Consider the following 18,091-nt stretch of genomic DNA (forward strand, 5'->3'; position numbering starts at 1 on the left):
TTTGAACTGAGTTCATGCAATCAGCATTCATGCTATAACTGAACAGAGTTATGTTTTAAGGGAGATTTATGGATAGAAAATGGATTGAAGCATTGGATTTACTCTTTCTCTAAAAGTTCAAATATGAACGTTCAGGCATCATTTACTCTTTACCCTCATGTCATTCCAAACCTTTATGACTTTCTGCTTCTGTGGAAGCACAAAAGAAGTAGATGTTTTGACCCTGTTGTCCTTTAAAATGTCTTCATTTGCATTCCACAAATAAGATAAGTGAGCAAATGATGAGAGAAATGAAACATCTCTTAAACATGACTATTTCTTCTGTTAAAAATGCACACAAAACACAATGAAAATCAACTCGTTTTAGACCTGAACGTCCTCCAAAGTTTCGTATTTTGCATTTAACAGATGAGAAGCAAGTCACTGGGAGGGAAAATATTGACAAAACTTAAATTTCGGGGTGAAATATCCCTTAAACATGACCATATAGACCCAGCTAGACCTTTCTGGTTTTAAGATTATTAGCCAAATCATTTAAAGTGGAAAATATATTTTCATATTAGTCCATTAGAGAACTTGCTCCTGCAACGATCTTAGAAAGATGATGACTAAAAGCTTAATATTTTATTTATTTAAAGAATACCCATAGGGTTATAAATGAATAAACAAACTATATATACATAGTTTTAAACAATGACAAACAGAAATACTAAAACTAAAACTAAAATGAAAACAAAGGCATCCCTTAACAGCAGTACACAAACATTGCAGCTAGTGCCACAGTTGTTATAAAGTGTTAAATGTGAAATGTTTCAGCCATAGACAGAACAAAAACATAACATTAATATTTGTGCAAATGCCTGAACATATGATCAAAGCCAAATCAGAGAAACTGAGAGAAAGAGAGACAGAAGAACATCTGGCTTCATATCAAACCATACTCACTGCTCTGTGGACACGTTGCAGCTTCAAGCGCCATGGCCCTGTCTGACCTCCTTGCTCTTTATGTTTTAACATTTATTGCCTGTTCACTATCACATTTTTAAATTGCAATATGAATGATAGGTGCAACAAGTAAAGATTTTTGCTAATAATAACAGAAGATGAACATAAAAAAAAAAAAGTGATTCTATGTGGATTGATTTGAAATCAGTTCAACGGATTCAGTAGATGCTTGGGTTAAACAAAACAGCAGGTCTGTTTAATTATAGCTTTTAACTATATTTATACATGCCTGAGGATTGTCTTCAAATGCCCCAGGATGTGCAACTGCTCACACGTTAGCAAAGACTTCTATCATCTTTTATTATGTGGCTGGATATAGCAGAGTAGATGGATCCTATCCCAGAAAAACCATGTGGTGATGCTGGTTTTATACGGCCAGGCAGAAATCTAAAATCATTCCTTATCAAAGCTGAGTGTAAAAAAGACCACCAGTCTAAAACAGAAATAAGCTAATTTTTTTGAATGGAATATTGAAGTGTTTTATTTCACAGCTTCCAAAGTTGTCTCACATATTTATTTATTTCATATTCTATGTTTTTTCCCCCCAGATGCCCAACATTGCAAATTCTGTTAAATTAGGTTTAAAATCAAATATCAAAGACACTTAGGCTGTGTCTCAATCAGCATAATCAGCACTGTCTTAAATTATTTGGTAGCTAGCTACCTTATAAGATTGTGGTCCTTATTTCAGCATGGAATTGCTATTTTAGCTACTAATGTAACTAATGTCATCACCGAGTGTCTGTATGAGTGTTAAAGTCTCTTGTGGATGTGAGGAGGCTGTTATTGATGAAGAACATCTCAAATCCGACACTTATTGTCCATGTATGCAGTAGGTGGTGAGTGAGCTTGCTAGGTTTTGAGACACAGCTGTCATTTTTGTCCTTCTGGATGAACCTTCAAATGACCTACTATATCCAAGCCAAAGAAACTGTTTACATATAAAAAAATCAAATATTATTGGTATTAATTTAAAACAACTTTATTTTATTTTAAAATGCGACATGATGATCATAATTATTTGTTCATTATTATTTAATTCTAAAAGCCAATCATTCCATCCCTATACAACAACAAACAATCACTTTTCCCCTTCGGACATGATTAACTGACTTTCTCAGTAGTGAGACATTTTTCTTATTGAGAGATGGGAAAGACAGTGCAGATTGGGCAGGGCGAGGTTTAAATGGAAGTGGTAATTTTCAGTGTTTTTGTTTTAGAGGAGTTGCAGTAATATGCGCCTCTGTGGCAAGTGTCTGGCAGAAATCAGATCGGCGGTCGGGATGGAGTTATACAGAGCCAGCACAGCCTTCTCTGAACCAGGTGTCCGAACCATTCCTCTCCAATGCTTTTTGATGACAAATAGATACACATGTTAATAATACATTTACCCCAAAACAGCATTAAAATTACCACACCCTTCATTCATTCCTCAGCATTCGTTTACAGATACACTCTCACATACACATCAATTACAAGAAGACATTTTTTGGCCCGTTGTGAAAAAGTGTTAAAATGTACACATGTGGTCAACTCTGTTGACAACTTATTCCACTGTCTGATGGCCACACTTGAGAAAGCTGAGTTGTCGAATGCTGTTTTACACTGAGGAATTTATGTAGTGAGTATGTATGTTTGTTAATCAATTTCACTAGTAGTCCACTGTATGAATTTTTGGGGGGTATATTATGTCACAGTTAGCTTTATTTTGCGACATTCACTACATAAATGAATTATAGTGTCCTGCACCTACTAGTAAAAAATTAAATAAAAAATACATGCACTTGTGTGCACTTTGAATGGGTTAAACGCAGAGCACGAATTCTGAGTATGGGTCACCATGCTTGGCTGTATGTCATGTCACTTTCACTCGTGTGCCCCTATAATCATCACCACCTTTCACTGCATTAGCATCTGCAAAAAACTACACCAGCCAATAGACAGTGAAATCTGCAACACGTTTATATGTCTCAGATTGAACTTGGCTCACACATGTTTGAAATCATCAAGGCTTTCTCCAGTTTGCTACTGACTGCCTCCAATTAAATTGTGGAAGAAAAAAACATTATGTAGCAGTCTTCCAGCTTCACATTCTAACACATTTTTATAAGTTACTGAGAAGTAAATATCTACTGATAATAAAATACTAAAAGTGAAAATGTTTCTACTGTATATCTGCAAGACTGTCATCACATAACATCACATTGTCATCACACGCAATATCACATGAAGCATGTGATCACAGATGCACTGAAATCCAAAACAACAGCATAATTGGAATATGCATAATGGGACAATATTGCCAGTTTTTAATGTCAGTAATGAATTTTTAATCAATCACTATAAATAGGGTACCAAGCTGAGGGTGCATTCACACAACACCAACACCATTTTGAACTACAATTAAAAAACAACAACACTTTTTGTATGTATTTCGGCCATTAATTTGCACAACAATGACTTTTTTCAAACAATGACAGGTTTCAAAGTACAAGTTTTTGAAAATGATCCCATTATCATCTCAGTGTAAACTATGAAAACTTAAATTTGTGAAAACGGTGATGTCATATGCATGCATATTATTATGTGTTCAGCATGTACACAGGCGTGTAGTGTTTCTATACAAAGTTACAAAGGTACTAAATAATGGTCTGACACAGCATTTTTATTTGTTTTCATGGATCCATGAGAAAGGTATTGTTTTGACAAAGTTGTCGTCTGTACACAAAACTGTGCAAAATAATAATAATACTCATAATAATAATACACTTGTCATGTAAATGTATTCTAAATTTTAAGAAATAAATGACCAATTAATGTTTTTCAAACAGGTTTCCTAGACACTTTCCCTTTTCCGCCATTGGTCAGACAAATAGTCAAGCTCCGCCCCAAACCTACAACATTGGCTTCTGTGTGTGCCTGATCAGAACAGTCAATCAATGGAGTAAATGTTTTAGTAAAATGATGTCCTGGACGTGACATATGTTCTGATTGGAAGAGGTATTTTTGGATAGTGTTTAGAGCACTGTGAGATAGTGGGGATAACTCAGCCGTTGTCTTTTACAAGCACAGTCATGAAACGCATGAAACACATGTTTCTACTTGCTGCAGTCGAATCGCTGTGAGAGACCATCCACTCCTAACCCTGAATCCTTTCTTCAAGCTGTCCATCAGTCCTTGTTTCATCTTAACTTTCCCTCACTTTGCTGTTGCTAATGTCCAGTCAATCACACTGTAAGGGCCTCTGATAGATCTAAACATTTGAGTGCACTGCAAGAGCATAGTTTAACAGTTGCACAGTTGTTTAGAAAATTTCTGCCGGATTTATTTTGACAATTATGAATACCTTGAGTTATAAATCAAATAACTTGGATTTTTTTAGGCATTGAATGAACATTTAAGTTGAACTCAGGATTCACAATATGAGATTCAACACTGCATGGCCTATAACACATATAAAATTTGAGTTACAAACGTGGACTCCATAATCAGACGTCTCCGTTGGTGATGCTAGAGCATTACTTTGAGTCTGACTAATGCTTTCCTGATACGTGTCCATGTCCAACTTTTGTTTGCAAATTTTTTTACCCCAGACTTAAGCATTCCAGAAGCTCTGCACATTATTCTCACATGCTGCATACTTATGAAAACTTGGCGTGGCCTCTGCTACATCAAAATTAATTGACTGTTTTGCTAGAAAAACTCATTTTACAAGCTTGTGAAAAGAAGCACACTTAGCATACTTTTAGAGTACACTTAAAATAATATACTAAAAAGAATATAGACTACTTGTGTGAACTGTTTTTGTACAACTAGCTGCATGTTATTAACAATTAAATCTAAATATAGTTTACATGCCACTATTTGAACATAAGAGTGCCCCACTTACATAGGACATTATAAAAAGTAATTTTCAAAGTTGTGAATGAAACAGATTATTATAATATGTAATTATTTGTAAGCTTTGTAATTATTTGCAAAATGTACAAATTTCTGAGTTATGTTTTTCACTGTGCATCTTTATATGTACTGTGATTTCATAATTACTTCTACTGAAATAGGGTTAAAGTGTGCTGCTGAATGTACTGACACATTTATGGTAAACTAAAACATACTTTAATATTATTTATAAAATTGTGCATGTCATTAAATACATGCAATTGCATAATTGTAATGATAAAGTTGCAATTTAGTGCATTCTAATAAAAATAAAAAACACCCTACAGTTCAAATTCTTATCAAGTATCTACAATCTACATGTACTTACTATAATAATAATATTTAATTATGCATAATTACATGCAAGTAACCCTAATCCTAACCCTGTAGTAAGTTCATGTACTTAATTAATATTACTCAGTACTTAAATGTATAATTGCACCGTAACAAAGACACCTTAAAATGAAGTGTAACCAAAACAACTTTTAAGATTTGTGTACATTCAAGTGCACTTCATTCTCGCAAGCGTAACTGTGTTGAAACACGAAAAGCTCTCAGTGAGCAACTATTTTTACACTTTAAAACAAATCTTAATCAGTATTTTTGTTTTGCTTTTCAGTCGTTCACTGATGTCAACAAGACCATGTACCCTGATCCGCCCCCTCGGTTTTCTCCTCCTGTTCTCCACCCCTTCACTCCCCAAGAAGTGATTTGATTTGTATCCTCAGGCCATCGTTGTGAGGTAGACAGGCTAAAGGTTAGGCAGCCAGAAATCTGAGAGATCAGATTCCAACCGGTCGGATGTACATTGATTGCTTTAGCCTTAGATTCTCCAGCTTAAACAGTTTGGACAGTCTTAGTACTGATAGTTGGTGGTTTTATGGAAATCTAGGGCCAAATTTGAAATGCATTCACACTCTGAAGACTTGGACTGATAAAAAGAAGTTAATCTTAGACAATCACCTGAAGGCAAACTCTACATGGTGCAAATAGCTCCTTCAACAAGTGTCTTCATGCTGCCTCCTTGAGTTCATTGCTCTGTTGCTTTAAAGTATTCCTTGCAATATGCAATAAGCTATGCATTGAATAAAAAAAACTAAAAATAAAAAAATAAAAAAAAGTTGATTACTGGGTGGAAGGCCTTTTTCTGATTGCTTGGCAGTATCACTTTGGAAAGCTGGAATCATTGTGATATGTAGTCATTTTGTAATCATACGGCTTTCACTCCCTCTGTCTTTAAACAGACTGTAAGCCCAACGCAGCCCCTTCATTTCAACTCACAGGCCGGTATTTTACTGTCTCTGATTTAGTGGTGAAATTTCAATGAAGCAGTTAAACACAAAAGCACCTCTTGCATTACGTAAATGTTATTCTTTCTGCATTTGAGAGTCTTATCCATTGTTAAAACTGGCAGGAAGCTTATAGTTAATGAAAGGCTGTGTGAAATTAATTCAAAACTGGCCCACGACAACCCATTGACCTCATCACAAGGTCACTGCGCTATTTTCTCAAACCACGTCACCAGCAGAAGAGTTGTGAAAAAAGTGCGAGGAGGAGGAGGAGAAAACAGACCTCCTGGATCTTGTCCCATGGACCTCCTCCGACCCCACCCAAACTTGGAATACCAAACTACAGATCATGAAGATGTTTACTCATTTTGTTGAGACGTCTAGCATTGCGTTATGAATGCACAAAAATCTATTTTGTGAAGTATTGAGTAAATAATTTCATGACAACTTTTGTCAGAAGACTTACAAACATTTTACTTTGCCATTTCTGACTTTTCTTGCCATTGCGAGTTTGCATTTTGCAATTCTGGCTTTTTTTCTCTCTCAGAATTGCGTGATATAAACTTAAGTCACATCACCTGTCAATCAACTTCCCAGCAAAGGGTCAATTTTGAAAAAAAGTCAGAATTGTGAGATCATATCACACAAACCAGACAGGAGAGTATTAAAGGAATAGTTCACCCAAAATGGAAAATGTGATGTTTATCTGGTTACCCCCAAGGCATCCAAGATGTAGGTGAATTTGTTTCTTCAGTAGAACACAAACTAAGATTTTTAACTCAAACCGTTGCAGTCTGTCAGTCATATAATCTAATTTGAGAGTAAAAAAAACAGACAAACAAAACCAAATTAAACCACGCAGCTTGTGACGATACATTGATCGGTCTGTGCAAGAAACAGTATTTATATATTTTTTTACCTCAGATTTTTACAGCAATGTCCTAACTGTCCTGAGCGCATTCTCAACAGCTGGTACCTGACGTGTATTCTTCTTCTTTTTGCTTTACAACGGATCGCAGACTTACCTGTATAAGTGCATCATCACCACCTATCTCTCAAATGGACCATTTGAAGACGTGTCACACGCTGACTGAAGAAGATGAGGCAAATGTGCTCAGGACAGTTCAGGCACTGTAGTGTATCAGAGGTAAAAGAAAAACTATATGAATACTGTTCAGTTTCTTGCACAGGCCGATCGTTTTGTGTCTTTAAAACATTGATGTATCAACACGAGCTGCAGGGTTTAATTTGGTTTTGTTTGTGTATATGTTTTTTGGACACTCGGAGCCATGTTTCCCATTCACTTACATTATACGACTGACAGACTGCAACGGTTTGAGCTAAAAAATCTTAGTTTGTGTTCTACTGAAGAAACAAAGTCACCTACATCTTGGATGCCCTGGGGGTAACCAGATAAACATCAAACTTTCATTTTTGGACGAACTATCCCTTTAATGTCGGTGGACTTAAACTTTAAAATGGTGCATTGAAACAAAGTTGCATCTTTGAGAAGAATCAATTCTGACTTTTTTCCTCAGAATTGTGAGATATAAACTTGCATTTGTGAGAAAACAAAAACTCAGGGTAACATTTCAGTTAAGGGATCACTTTTCACTATTAACTAGCATGCATATTACTAGCATACTGGCTGTTTATTAGTATTTATAAAGCACATATTAATGTCTTATTCCACATATTTTAGATCCCTTAATCCACCCCATATCTAAACTTAACAACTACCTCAAAATGAATCAGCAGCAAATAATGAGTTTACTGAGCAGAAAACTCATAGTTAATAGTTAGAATTGGAGCTCTGTTTACAGCGACATTATACATCTCTTTATTGTAAACTTTGGTTTAATTGAATGCATCCTGACTGAACTGAAATATGAATTTCTTGTACTGACCCGAAAGTTTTGAACGTTAGCGCATGACACAGTTTTTCTCTCACAGTCCATCGTATTCTCATTAATGGCTGGGTTTAGTCTCTGTAGACACACATATTAAGTCTTGTACTCCTCCTCCAAGTACAATTCCTCCTACAACTCTAGTCAGAGAGAGAAAAAACAAGAAAGAAACAGAATGGAAATTATGACTGAATTCTTCCCAGACTACAGATAATGTGCAAACGGCAGCTGGAACTCATGACACAACCTACTGAAGGGAAAAGACACAGAGAGTCTGAGACTTCGGAAATAAAAACAGTGCAAACAGACCCAAAATGCAAAGAAAACAGAATGCCGAAAAGCTTGCAGTTACTAAATGTGGTGATTATTGGATGTCCTAACACATAATGTTTAGAAAATGCTTCAGCCAGTATTATACACTACATCAGGCTGAACACAGATGTGTTTTTTCAACACTGTGGAGCTCAGGGTTATGCTTCAGTCTCTTCCAGACATGAGTTCCAGCCTCTTTGGCAGACTTTTTCAACATTGGAAACCTCTGCAGAGAAACATCTGAAAAATGGCTTTTCCACTTCTTCTCTTGTTCCTCACTCCCTGGCTTTGCTGTCGTGTTTGGTTTGTATCTTTTAGCATTAACTTCTTTTAAGTAGCCAACAATTGGAGGCTACACACTGTTTTCTGTGTTCATTGTAACTCAACTGGTAAAGCTTAGTGATAAATGAAAGTCCTATCAGAGGAGAAGGTATATGAAGACACATTACACTTCGATGTGTTTCTTTTTTAAATTGGGCCACATGTGTAAACATCCGCTGTGAGCCAGGGATATAGGAGAAATAAACATTTCATGTACGTTGAGGAGATTTGGCTGTAGATTTTCCCAGTTCAAATCCCTCCCTGCTCAAAAAGGGGATGAGCAATTCAAGCTTGAGTACGTCAGCAAGAACTGCTCCAACACATCGCAATATCAGACATCTCTTCCAAAAGAAGTTTTGATGTGACTTAGAAGCTGTCATATGACTAGTTTTGTTTAATGTAATTCCAACCACTGAAGGCAAAAAAGAAAAAGAAAAAAAACTTACATGTTAATTGATTATTAAATATATACTATTGAAATATGTTGGAGACACGTTGAGATGTACCAGATATAAATATGATATATAATTAATTTATTATTAAAAGTTATTTATTTATTAATATTATTTTAATTTTTGTTGATAATTCCAATAATCCCTATAGACATTTCAATTTAATTCCATCCACTAAATGCAAAAAAGTCACTTGTTCCTGAAATATCAATATATATTATTAAAAATAGAAATTTTTAAATATAAATATATTAAATGTAAAATATGTAGTTGCACCAGATATACTATGATATAATTGTAATTTGATTGTTTTTTGACGTAATGTTTTTGTAATTTGACGTAAGGACTATTTTGGATTGCAGTTAATTTCAAGATAATAGGCAAGATAACATTTATGCATTTCATAAAATTTCAGCTCAAAGAGTATAGAGCCTTGCGCTAGCAACACGTGTCATGGGTTTGATTGCTATGCATGAATTGATCGAAGGTATTTAAATGCATCATTGCAATGTAAATTGCTTTGAGTAAAAGCATGTGCAGAATGCATAAGATATAATTGCAAACTGACAGATAAATTTAAATTCATGTTTTCATTTATACTTTTGTGTTGGACTCCAATTGATTCACTTTCTTAAAGGTTCTGATAATCTGTATAAAAGCATCAACTAAATGAATCAGAGGTAACTAATAATTGGCAGACAAATGTAAATGTCATCATCACACCAGCAGTGGCATTCCTGAAATCTTCTCTGACAAGCAGAATCCCCACCCCCTCTTTTTTTTTTTTTTTTGTTATTTCTGAGTTAAGAGGAGTTGAGAAAGAGCTGAGTTAGTCTCAAGCAGTGAGATGTGTGGGGAAAATGAGCTCAGCGCTGCGTCTGGAAAGCTCATCTTCCCTGACACTACAGCACAAGCGCTCTTAAACACTGCTGCAGGCTGGAGCACATGCACTTAGAGAAATGTAAGAGGGAAAAAAAGAGTCACAGAGATGTGGGGGGTGAAAACAAAGGACGAGAAAAGACCAGTCAGAAATTGTGGCAAAGGACGAAGCTAAGAGAGGGATTGGTGAGAGAAACTGAAAAATATGTGGTGTAGAAACTAATTTCACAAACAATTACAAAGACAGCAAGTAACTAAGAACAGTAGTAAGAAGTAGTACAACTTGGAAAAATCTTTTTTACTATGTATTTTGTATGTGCACAGAATAAAGAGACTTGCTTGGCACACAGATGCAGGCGTCTCATGAATCATCTGGAAAATCCTGAACAGGAAGAGAAGCAGAAAATGTGTGTGAGTCAGACCTCACAAAGCTCCACCACAGACAGACTGCAGCCCATCACCCACAAATCTCATTAGAAACAGGGTCACACAGCTCTGAATGCTGGAAGCCAACGTGTTGAACAGATGTGATGAAGTTTAGTTTAGTTTTACACTTAATGTCTCCTGCACCAAACAGATGTCATTTAAAGAGAATTAAGACACTGTAGCTTTAAGACCTGTATAATTAAGTAACCTCTGAAGTGATTGGTTAAATCTCCTGAATTGCAGCAGCTAAAACTGTCCTTCAGGGTGGACCAAAACAGCTGAATGAGATTGAAGATGTGGTGACAATATCGTTAGGATTTTTACACGACCCAATTTTTGCATTTTATTTAAATGGCCTCAGTGTACTGAGAAATGAGCTTTGAATCATAAAAGGTGGATACTTTTTTAAATTAAGTGCATTTTGGTGATCAGTGATCTTGGTATCAGAGTTACTTTTCTCTATTCATTTTATTCCTTAGAGATTTGTTTTAAGTCTTTGGTAGAGAGATATAAGCAATGAATTAAACCACTCAGTGGGAATCAAAACAATACAAACTTTGATTTGAGACAAAAAAGCATTTGAAAATCAGACAAATAACACTGTGAGCTAAACAGCTTTAATGAAGAAAAGAACTACAATCCCATGAAGCATTGCGAATGACACAATCAAATTATAAATGACAGACAAATATAAAAAAGATGTAGATATTTAAGTAGTTTGAGTATATAGGGAGACTGACTCATTCACAGTGTTTCACTGAAGTGGGCGGAGCTAAAGATCTCTTTTGTGATTTGCTTGTTTCAGTTCTCGGATTGGTGGAGATTTCTTTGCAGAATCATGGGTAATGTAGTTTCCAACAAGTATTTGGCTGTTAAACATAGTAATAATAAATAAAAAAAGTTAATAATTTGAAATGACCACCAAAGATTAATAACCTTGTAGTTCACAGTACTTATGTTTTTAACAGAAGTTATTGTTTAGGAGAAAATAAATGTGATTTTACTTCAAATAAATATGATCCCTTTAAAATAATACGTTTCCTATTTTTATATCTGTTTCATATATTACTTGAGTAGGCCTATAGTGACGTATCGGGAAAACTAGCAGGCTAACTAATTAGCTTGATCTAACTGACAATAAATAAAACAGCAAATGTTGAATTTGACTGCTAATATAGTTTCTGCTATGCAGTTTAAAAAAAGATTTTTCCAAATTGTAAATAAATACAAAGATGATTGGAGTATATATGTTTTACAAGAAAATACCATTTAAGTTTTTAACTTCAAAACTTCACATTTAATTCAATGTGTTGTTGTTTCTTTGTATTTTTTTTTCTATGTAAAAATTTCACGCTTAATTCAATGTTACTTGATTTTTTTTATATATATATATATGTTTATATATATACAACATGATATATGACAAATAATTTAAAAGACTTCTTTGTCTACAATATTTTCCTTCACCTGGATGACCTTGAACAGGTGTCTCTAACACGATTTGAAGACTCTTAAGAGATGATTTGATTTGGCAGCTGTTTTGTGTAACTTTGTAAGTAATACCTTACAAGAGAGAAATTCTCTGAACACAGCCAAGTCCTGTTGCTGTGTTGATTCGAGCCAGCGCCTCTCCGTTCCTCAACCACACAAGCTGCCAGATAGCTGCACTAAAAGTAATCTACGTTTCCTCCTCTCTATCCCCGTTCCCAGTTGCTGTCTGTGTTCATGACAGATCTGTTCTGTTCACTTGAGCACATCAGGTAGATCCATCTGTCCCTCTGGCTGCTGCCACTGATGCTCTCCATATCAGCCACTACACCGCACCGAAGAACCGGCCAATCAAAACACACACAGCAGCTGTGTCCCGCCCTCTCCCATTCACACAGCTATTCTGACAATATGAATATGACAACATCACTTAATGTTTTTTTTTATGATACTCAACAAGGAAAAATATTATCATATTGTAGTTGGCTAATTTTTGTGTGCATCTGGATTTATCAGTTTATTTTTTTTTTTTAAATGTTATTCAAATTAAGATTTTTTTTTTTTTTACCAAAAAGGATTTTTCATTTTAAAGAGGTCATATGATGCAATTTAAGTTTTTCTTTCTCTTCGGAGTGTTAAGCTCTTGGTGCATGAAGAAGATCTGTAAAGTTGCAAAGACTGACGTCTGAAATCTGAAGATATATTCTTTATCAAAGTTAAGACTCAGCCACGCCCCCTAAAACGCCTTGTTAAAACACGCCCCCACATGTCTACATCACTATGTGGAAATATTTGCATAATGCCGCCCAAATGTTCATGCAAATAAAGAAAGCATGGTTTCAGTAACACAGTTAGTGTTGAAGCAGTCATGTCAGGGAGATGCTGTGTGTATCTAGGAGAAAGAAAAAGCACTTTATTTGGCCTTCCGAAAGTAGATGCATTTAGGAATCTTTAAGATTACTTACAACAGAACAGCAACGCATTTTATGGATGACTGCTTCGTGAACCTAGGAAAGGAGCTAAATCTGACTTTGCTACGAAAATCTGGCACCTCTGAATCAGCTACTGTAAGTATGTTATTAGTTTAAGTATTTGCTATTGACTGTTCAAATGTGGAGTTTTGCGTGTCACGTGTCACAAGCTTCATCACTGTGTCTGTCACGTCACTCTGTTCCTCTTTGAACTGATGGTAAAACTAAGGACATTATTTACTGTCTTTACATTTATTTTGAAAGAAAAAGCTCGCGATTTTGGAAAGGGGCGTTACATTTCCGACGAGTGCTTGCAGTGTTCAGCCAATCACAATGCACGTTTGAGAGAGGCGGGGCATTTTTATGTTGTATTTTTATTGATTGATTGATTTAAGACCTACAGTGCATTTTTTATTACTATTATTATTAAAACAAAGATACCTGGAGTATATTTTACAAGAAAATTATATTTCAGTCTTTAGTGTTCACTTGTTTATACACTTACCTTTTAATTCAATGTTTTAAAGAACTTTTTTAAATGAAAAGTTGAATCGGCTAAAAACAACAGGCTTAATATTTTTTACTAGAGCCATGCAGCATAATGAACACACTGTCTATCCCTGTCTTCTAGAGACAGAGCTGAATAGCAAAAAAGAAAGAGGAGGAGACTGACCCGTCCATAATGCTGTCAAAGGAAAACGACAAAACTGATTCATGATGCACTAAAGGCATGATGGGTAGCTCTGTTATTCTTCTTCATATGTATTCAGACGTTTATGCACAAACAGATTTGTTTCTGTGAATCTTTACTCAAACCCCTTCACAGTCAATAACAGTTTCAATCCTCTCATGGTAGTCTATTTCACAAGATCTAACTCTAAGTTTTAGAGGTGCTGCATCCATGTCTGCTGAACGCAGTCTCTGACATTTTCCTGCATCTGCTTTGGCCTCCCTGAGCACTTGAGGATAGAGCAGAAACAGTGACTTCAATGGAAAAGAATGTACAGTGCTCTCTGCTCCCTCCTCAAACTCAGGGAATATGTTCTCTTTCTCTCTCTCACTTTTGCAAACCCATAGTTTGTGGTGAATAGGAAGGACTGTAAATGTGCAGTGATGACCACAGCCTTCCCTTAACTTTTCCTTTCGCTCACTCATTTTTTTTAGTGTTGCCACGTCTGATGCGCTGTAAGTAACGGGTCGCATTCACTGACCCAAAGAAAAGCCAGTGATGAGTGTGTGCACGTTTCACATTTGTGAAATTTGACACAGCTGCATCAGTTTTATGGAGTCCACACATTTTTAGTAGCTCTCCATCATATATTGTAATGTGCAATCATTAAAAATTAAATGCATTCTTTTTAGACACATGCAACATTATTAAGTGGCTATTTCTGCTTTGTTTTCATCTTGAGAGAGAGAGAGAGAGAGAGAGAGAGAGAGACTGGTGTACATGTTCTGATGTGGGCCTAGAAAGATAATTTATTGAACTGCGATGACAAATGTCAATAAAAGCCTATTTTTGTATTTATTTTTTTAAATTATGGGCAAAATAATATATTTTGACAATTCCTTAGTGTCCATAAGACTTCTTGTGTGTCTTGGAAATCTGCTATTAATTAAGTTTTGAACTACCATTTACTCAAATTATTTATTTTGCAGCAAGAGAGAGATCCGTTTTTTTATAATAAAAGTATAATTGGTAACCTTTCTGAACGTGTATGAAGGAACATATGTCAAATCATTCTTTCCTAAGGATCCAGACTGTAACCCTTCACTCTTCTGTAACTGAAACCCACTCACATACAGACTGTTATTTTGGTATTAATGATATTCTATTACAGTATAGCTTTTTTTCATATTTCAAAATGTTTTTATTTTTCTATTTTCATTTTAGCAATTTCTTTTTGTGCTTTTGTGCATTTTTTTCTAGTTATTTTTGCTTGTTTTTTATATGTCTGTATAGTTTTCATTAATTTTGTTTTAAACTTAAAAAAAGTTGAAACTTTTTATTTATTTATTTTTTTTCCAAGTAAGTATTTCATTATTATATTTTTTTGTGTTTTTAGTTTTAGTGGCTTTGTTAATAGTTTTAGCTTGACTTACTTAGGCCTTGTCCATACAGTCACTTTTTGCTATGGCAAATAATATATTTACTTTAAATCAAGTTTAATTTATTTGTATTTTCTTTCTCCATGGCCAAGTTTACCAATCCACACAATATTGCTATTTTCTTCTGCTTTTCATAACATGGATTGACATCCCACCTTTAGTTACTGACACCAAAGAATAACATGTCACTCATGACATATATATGGCAATGGCATTGTCACAATGCAGTGTGTGGGATCAGGCAGGTTGACTAAGATGAAGAATTACAATAAGACTTTAATCATTCCAAAACAGGTTATGTCCAAACAGGTCAGGAACACACACATGAGGTAACATTGACAATACTTGACCAAACAGAACTGAACAGGCTTGACTTTAAGTAGGGGAGAAGATGAGGGACAGGTGAGAAGGATGAACTAATGAGGACACAGATGAAAAGGGTTAACTAATAATTAGAAAATAACCTCAAAAAAGATGAACTAACCAGAACAGGAACATAATCAAATATGGGCATAGGACACAACAAACAGTCCACTGAGGTGTGACAGTTCGCCCCCTCACAGAAGGCGTGACCTCGAGCCATGGAGAAAAAGGGAGGTTTGGACATAGACTTATTAGGAGGACCGAACAGTGGATGTGGGATGGTAATAGGAGACTGCAAAGGGCTGGCAGGAAAACCGTACAGGTGGACGTTTGGGCAAAGGATGGAGGAGGAGGAAGACCCAATGAGTCCAGGGAGTTGACGATGGAGGGAGGAGCCAGGAAGACGACAGGAGGTACCTGGTGGGAGGAGCCAGGTGGGACCCAGAGGAGCCGATAGGGGAGGAACCATGGAGGAGGAAGGGCTGACAGCTCCAGGGGGCCGACCAACAGTGGCAGAGCAGGCGGAGGTGGAGCCCGAGGCAGCGACAGAGAGGCGAAAAGCCAGGGTGAAGCTGAGGATGTGGAGGGCCAAGGTGGAGCTGGAGGCTTCGGTGACCGAGGTGTAGGCAGAGATCCAGAATGCTGCAGTGGAGCCGGAGCGACAGAGGACAGAGGTGGAGCTGGAGGGAAGGAGGAGCCCAACAGAGCCAGAGGGACAGCGGGATGAGGCAAAGCTGGAGGAGTGCAGTCCGGAAGTGGAGGTAGGGGGATGACTGACCAAAGGCGGAGCCAGAGGGAGTTGATGGACTGATGGGCTCCAGTGGAGATGAGGGAGCTGGAAGCCATGGTGGAGCCTCTGGGTGGCAGGAATGAGGTGTAGTCTGGGCCTCAGAGGCTGAAGGCAGAGTCGAGGGATCCTCCAGAATCGAGGCAATTGGAACTGGAGATGGACAGAGCAGCAGCAAGCCCACACCACCGATGGTGAGCTGAGGGTGAGCAAAAAGGCTGATGGGATCCAGCGGAAAGGGCGATGAGGACGGGAACAGGTCTATGAGAGGCTGGGTGCTGTTGGCTCTCACACCTGGTCAGACATTTGGGGCTCATGCTCTAGGGCAGTCGTCAGCTCTGTTGTTCCTGATGACAATGGCTCAACAACAGCAGAAGGCTCTGGTTCTCTGCGGTGGGCTTCGCCAGCTCTGCGCTGCTGGGGGGTCCTTGATCGGGCTCTGGGTCCCGAGTGGGGCTGGTGTCATCTGCCGCAATATCCACAGTCAGATGAGACTTGTAGGACACCAGCGCCCACTCGATGAAGGTGGCGAAGCTCTCTCGGGAACCATCTCCAGACAACTGCAGTTGTCCAGATAGTGTGTGACTGTCACAACTGCAAAATATTTGGTTCAAATTGAAAATAAAGTCACAATCTCAAGAACCAAAGTCACTATTCCAAAATCTAAAGTTGTAATTGCAAAATATACAGTTGCAATTACGAGAACCAAACTCACAACTGTAAAATATATAGTAGCAATTATGAGAACCAATGTTGCAATGACGATATATAAAGTCACATTTACATGAATCAAAAGTCGCAACTGCAAAATATGAAGTTGTAATTGCAAAATATAAAGTTGTAATAATGAGAACCAAAGTCGCAACTGCATAATATAAAGTTGCAAGTGCAAAGAGCAAAGTTGCAATTGCAAAATACAATCATAATTATGAGAATCAAAACTAGTCACAACTGCAAAATATACAGTTGCAATTGAGAACCAAAGTCGCAACTGAAAAATATGAAGCTGAAATTGAAAAATATAAAGTTGCAATTATGAGAACCAACTTTGCAACTGCAAAATATGAAGTTGCAAGTGCAAACAGTAAAGCTACAATTGCAAAATACAATCGTAATTATGAGAACCAAAGTCGCAACTACAAAATATGAAGTTGTAATTGCAAAGAATAAAGATGCAGTTAAAAAATATTGTTACAAAAACAGGTTCCCATAAATGACACTTTTGAAGCGCTCATGGATTTGATCTTAATATTTAAACTGTCATTGTAGCTGTCTTACAAATCACATGCAGCCACATAAACACATAAGAACTGACTGTCTTTTTCATGGGAGAATGAACCTGTGAATAGGAGAACGCATGAACACACTATAATACAATGAAGCCACAAGGGTTTAAATTATAGGTCAGTCGTGGTCAGCACAGGTCATAGACACATACACTGCCACATAGAAAGTGACGGGGCACAGAAAATATCACTGTGGACTCTCTTGGTTAAGGGTTGGCACTTGGTTAAGGCTCAGTAAGCTCTGCTTAAAATATGCAACCAAAATGAGAGGCTGTTAAACCAAACAAGGAAAAAAGTGGCAAAGCAGCTCTTTAAAATTGTTTTTGAGGGATGTGTCTGTCCCACACACCCACGGAGAGGAAAAACTCGCAGAGGTTTCGATTCTGGAGGCCATCCAATCAATCCAGTGAGTGAGAAGTCAGTTTATCCTCCGTTTATCTGTCTTTGGATCTGTTTTTTTCCAGAACTTCAATAATATTTTTTACCTTTTTATTTTTACTTCTACCCAGCCTGTCAGATGTCATCCTCTTTAACTGTGGAAGTTTGAAACCATGGAC

At 36.8% G+C, this 18,091-nt stretch overlaps 1 protein-coding gene across 1 annotated transcript in view; it reads right to left on the minus strand.

Moving 5' to 3' along the window:
• Positions 1–18,091, minus strand: part of gngt2b (guanine nucleotide binding protein (G protein), gamma transducing activity polypeptide 2b) — a 198,419-nt gene that overhangs the window by 143,388 nt on the left and 36,940 nt on the right. The gene's annotated exons all lie outside the window — the stretch shown is intronic.

Source organism: Carassius carassius, chromosome 39 (assembly GCF_963082965.1).
Source record: "Carassius carassius chromosome 39, fCarCar2.1, whole genome shotgun sequence".
NCBI classification, from domain to species: domain Eukaryota; kingdom Metazoa; phylum Chordata; class Actinopteri; order Cypriniformes; family Cyprinidae; genus Carassius; species Carassius carassius.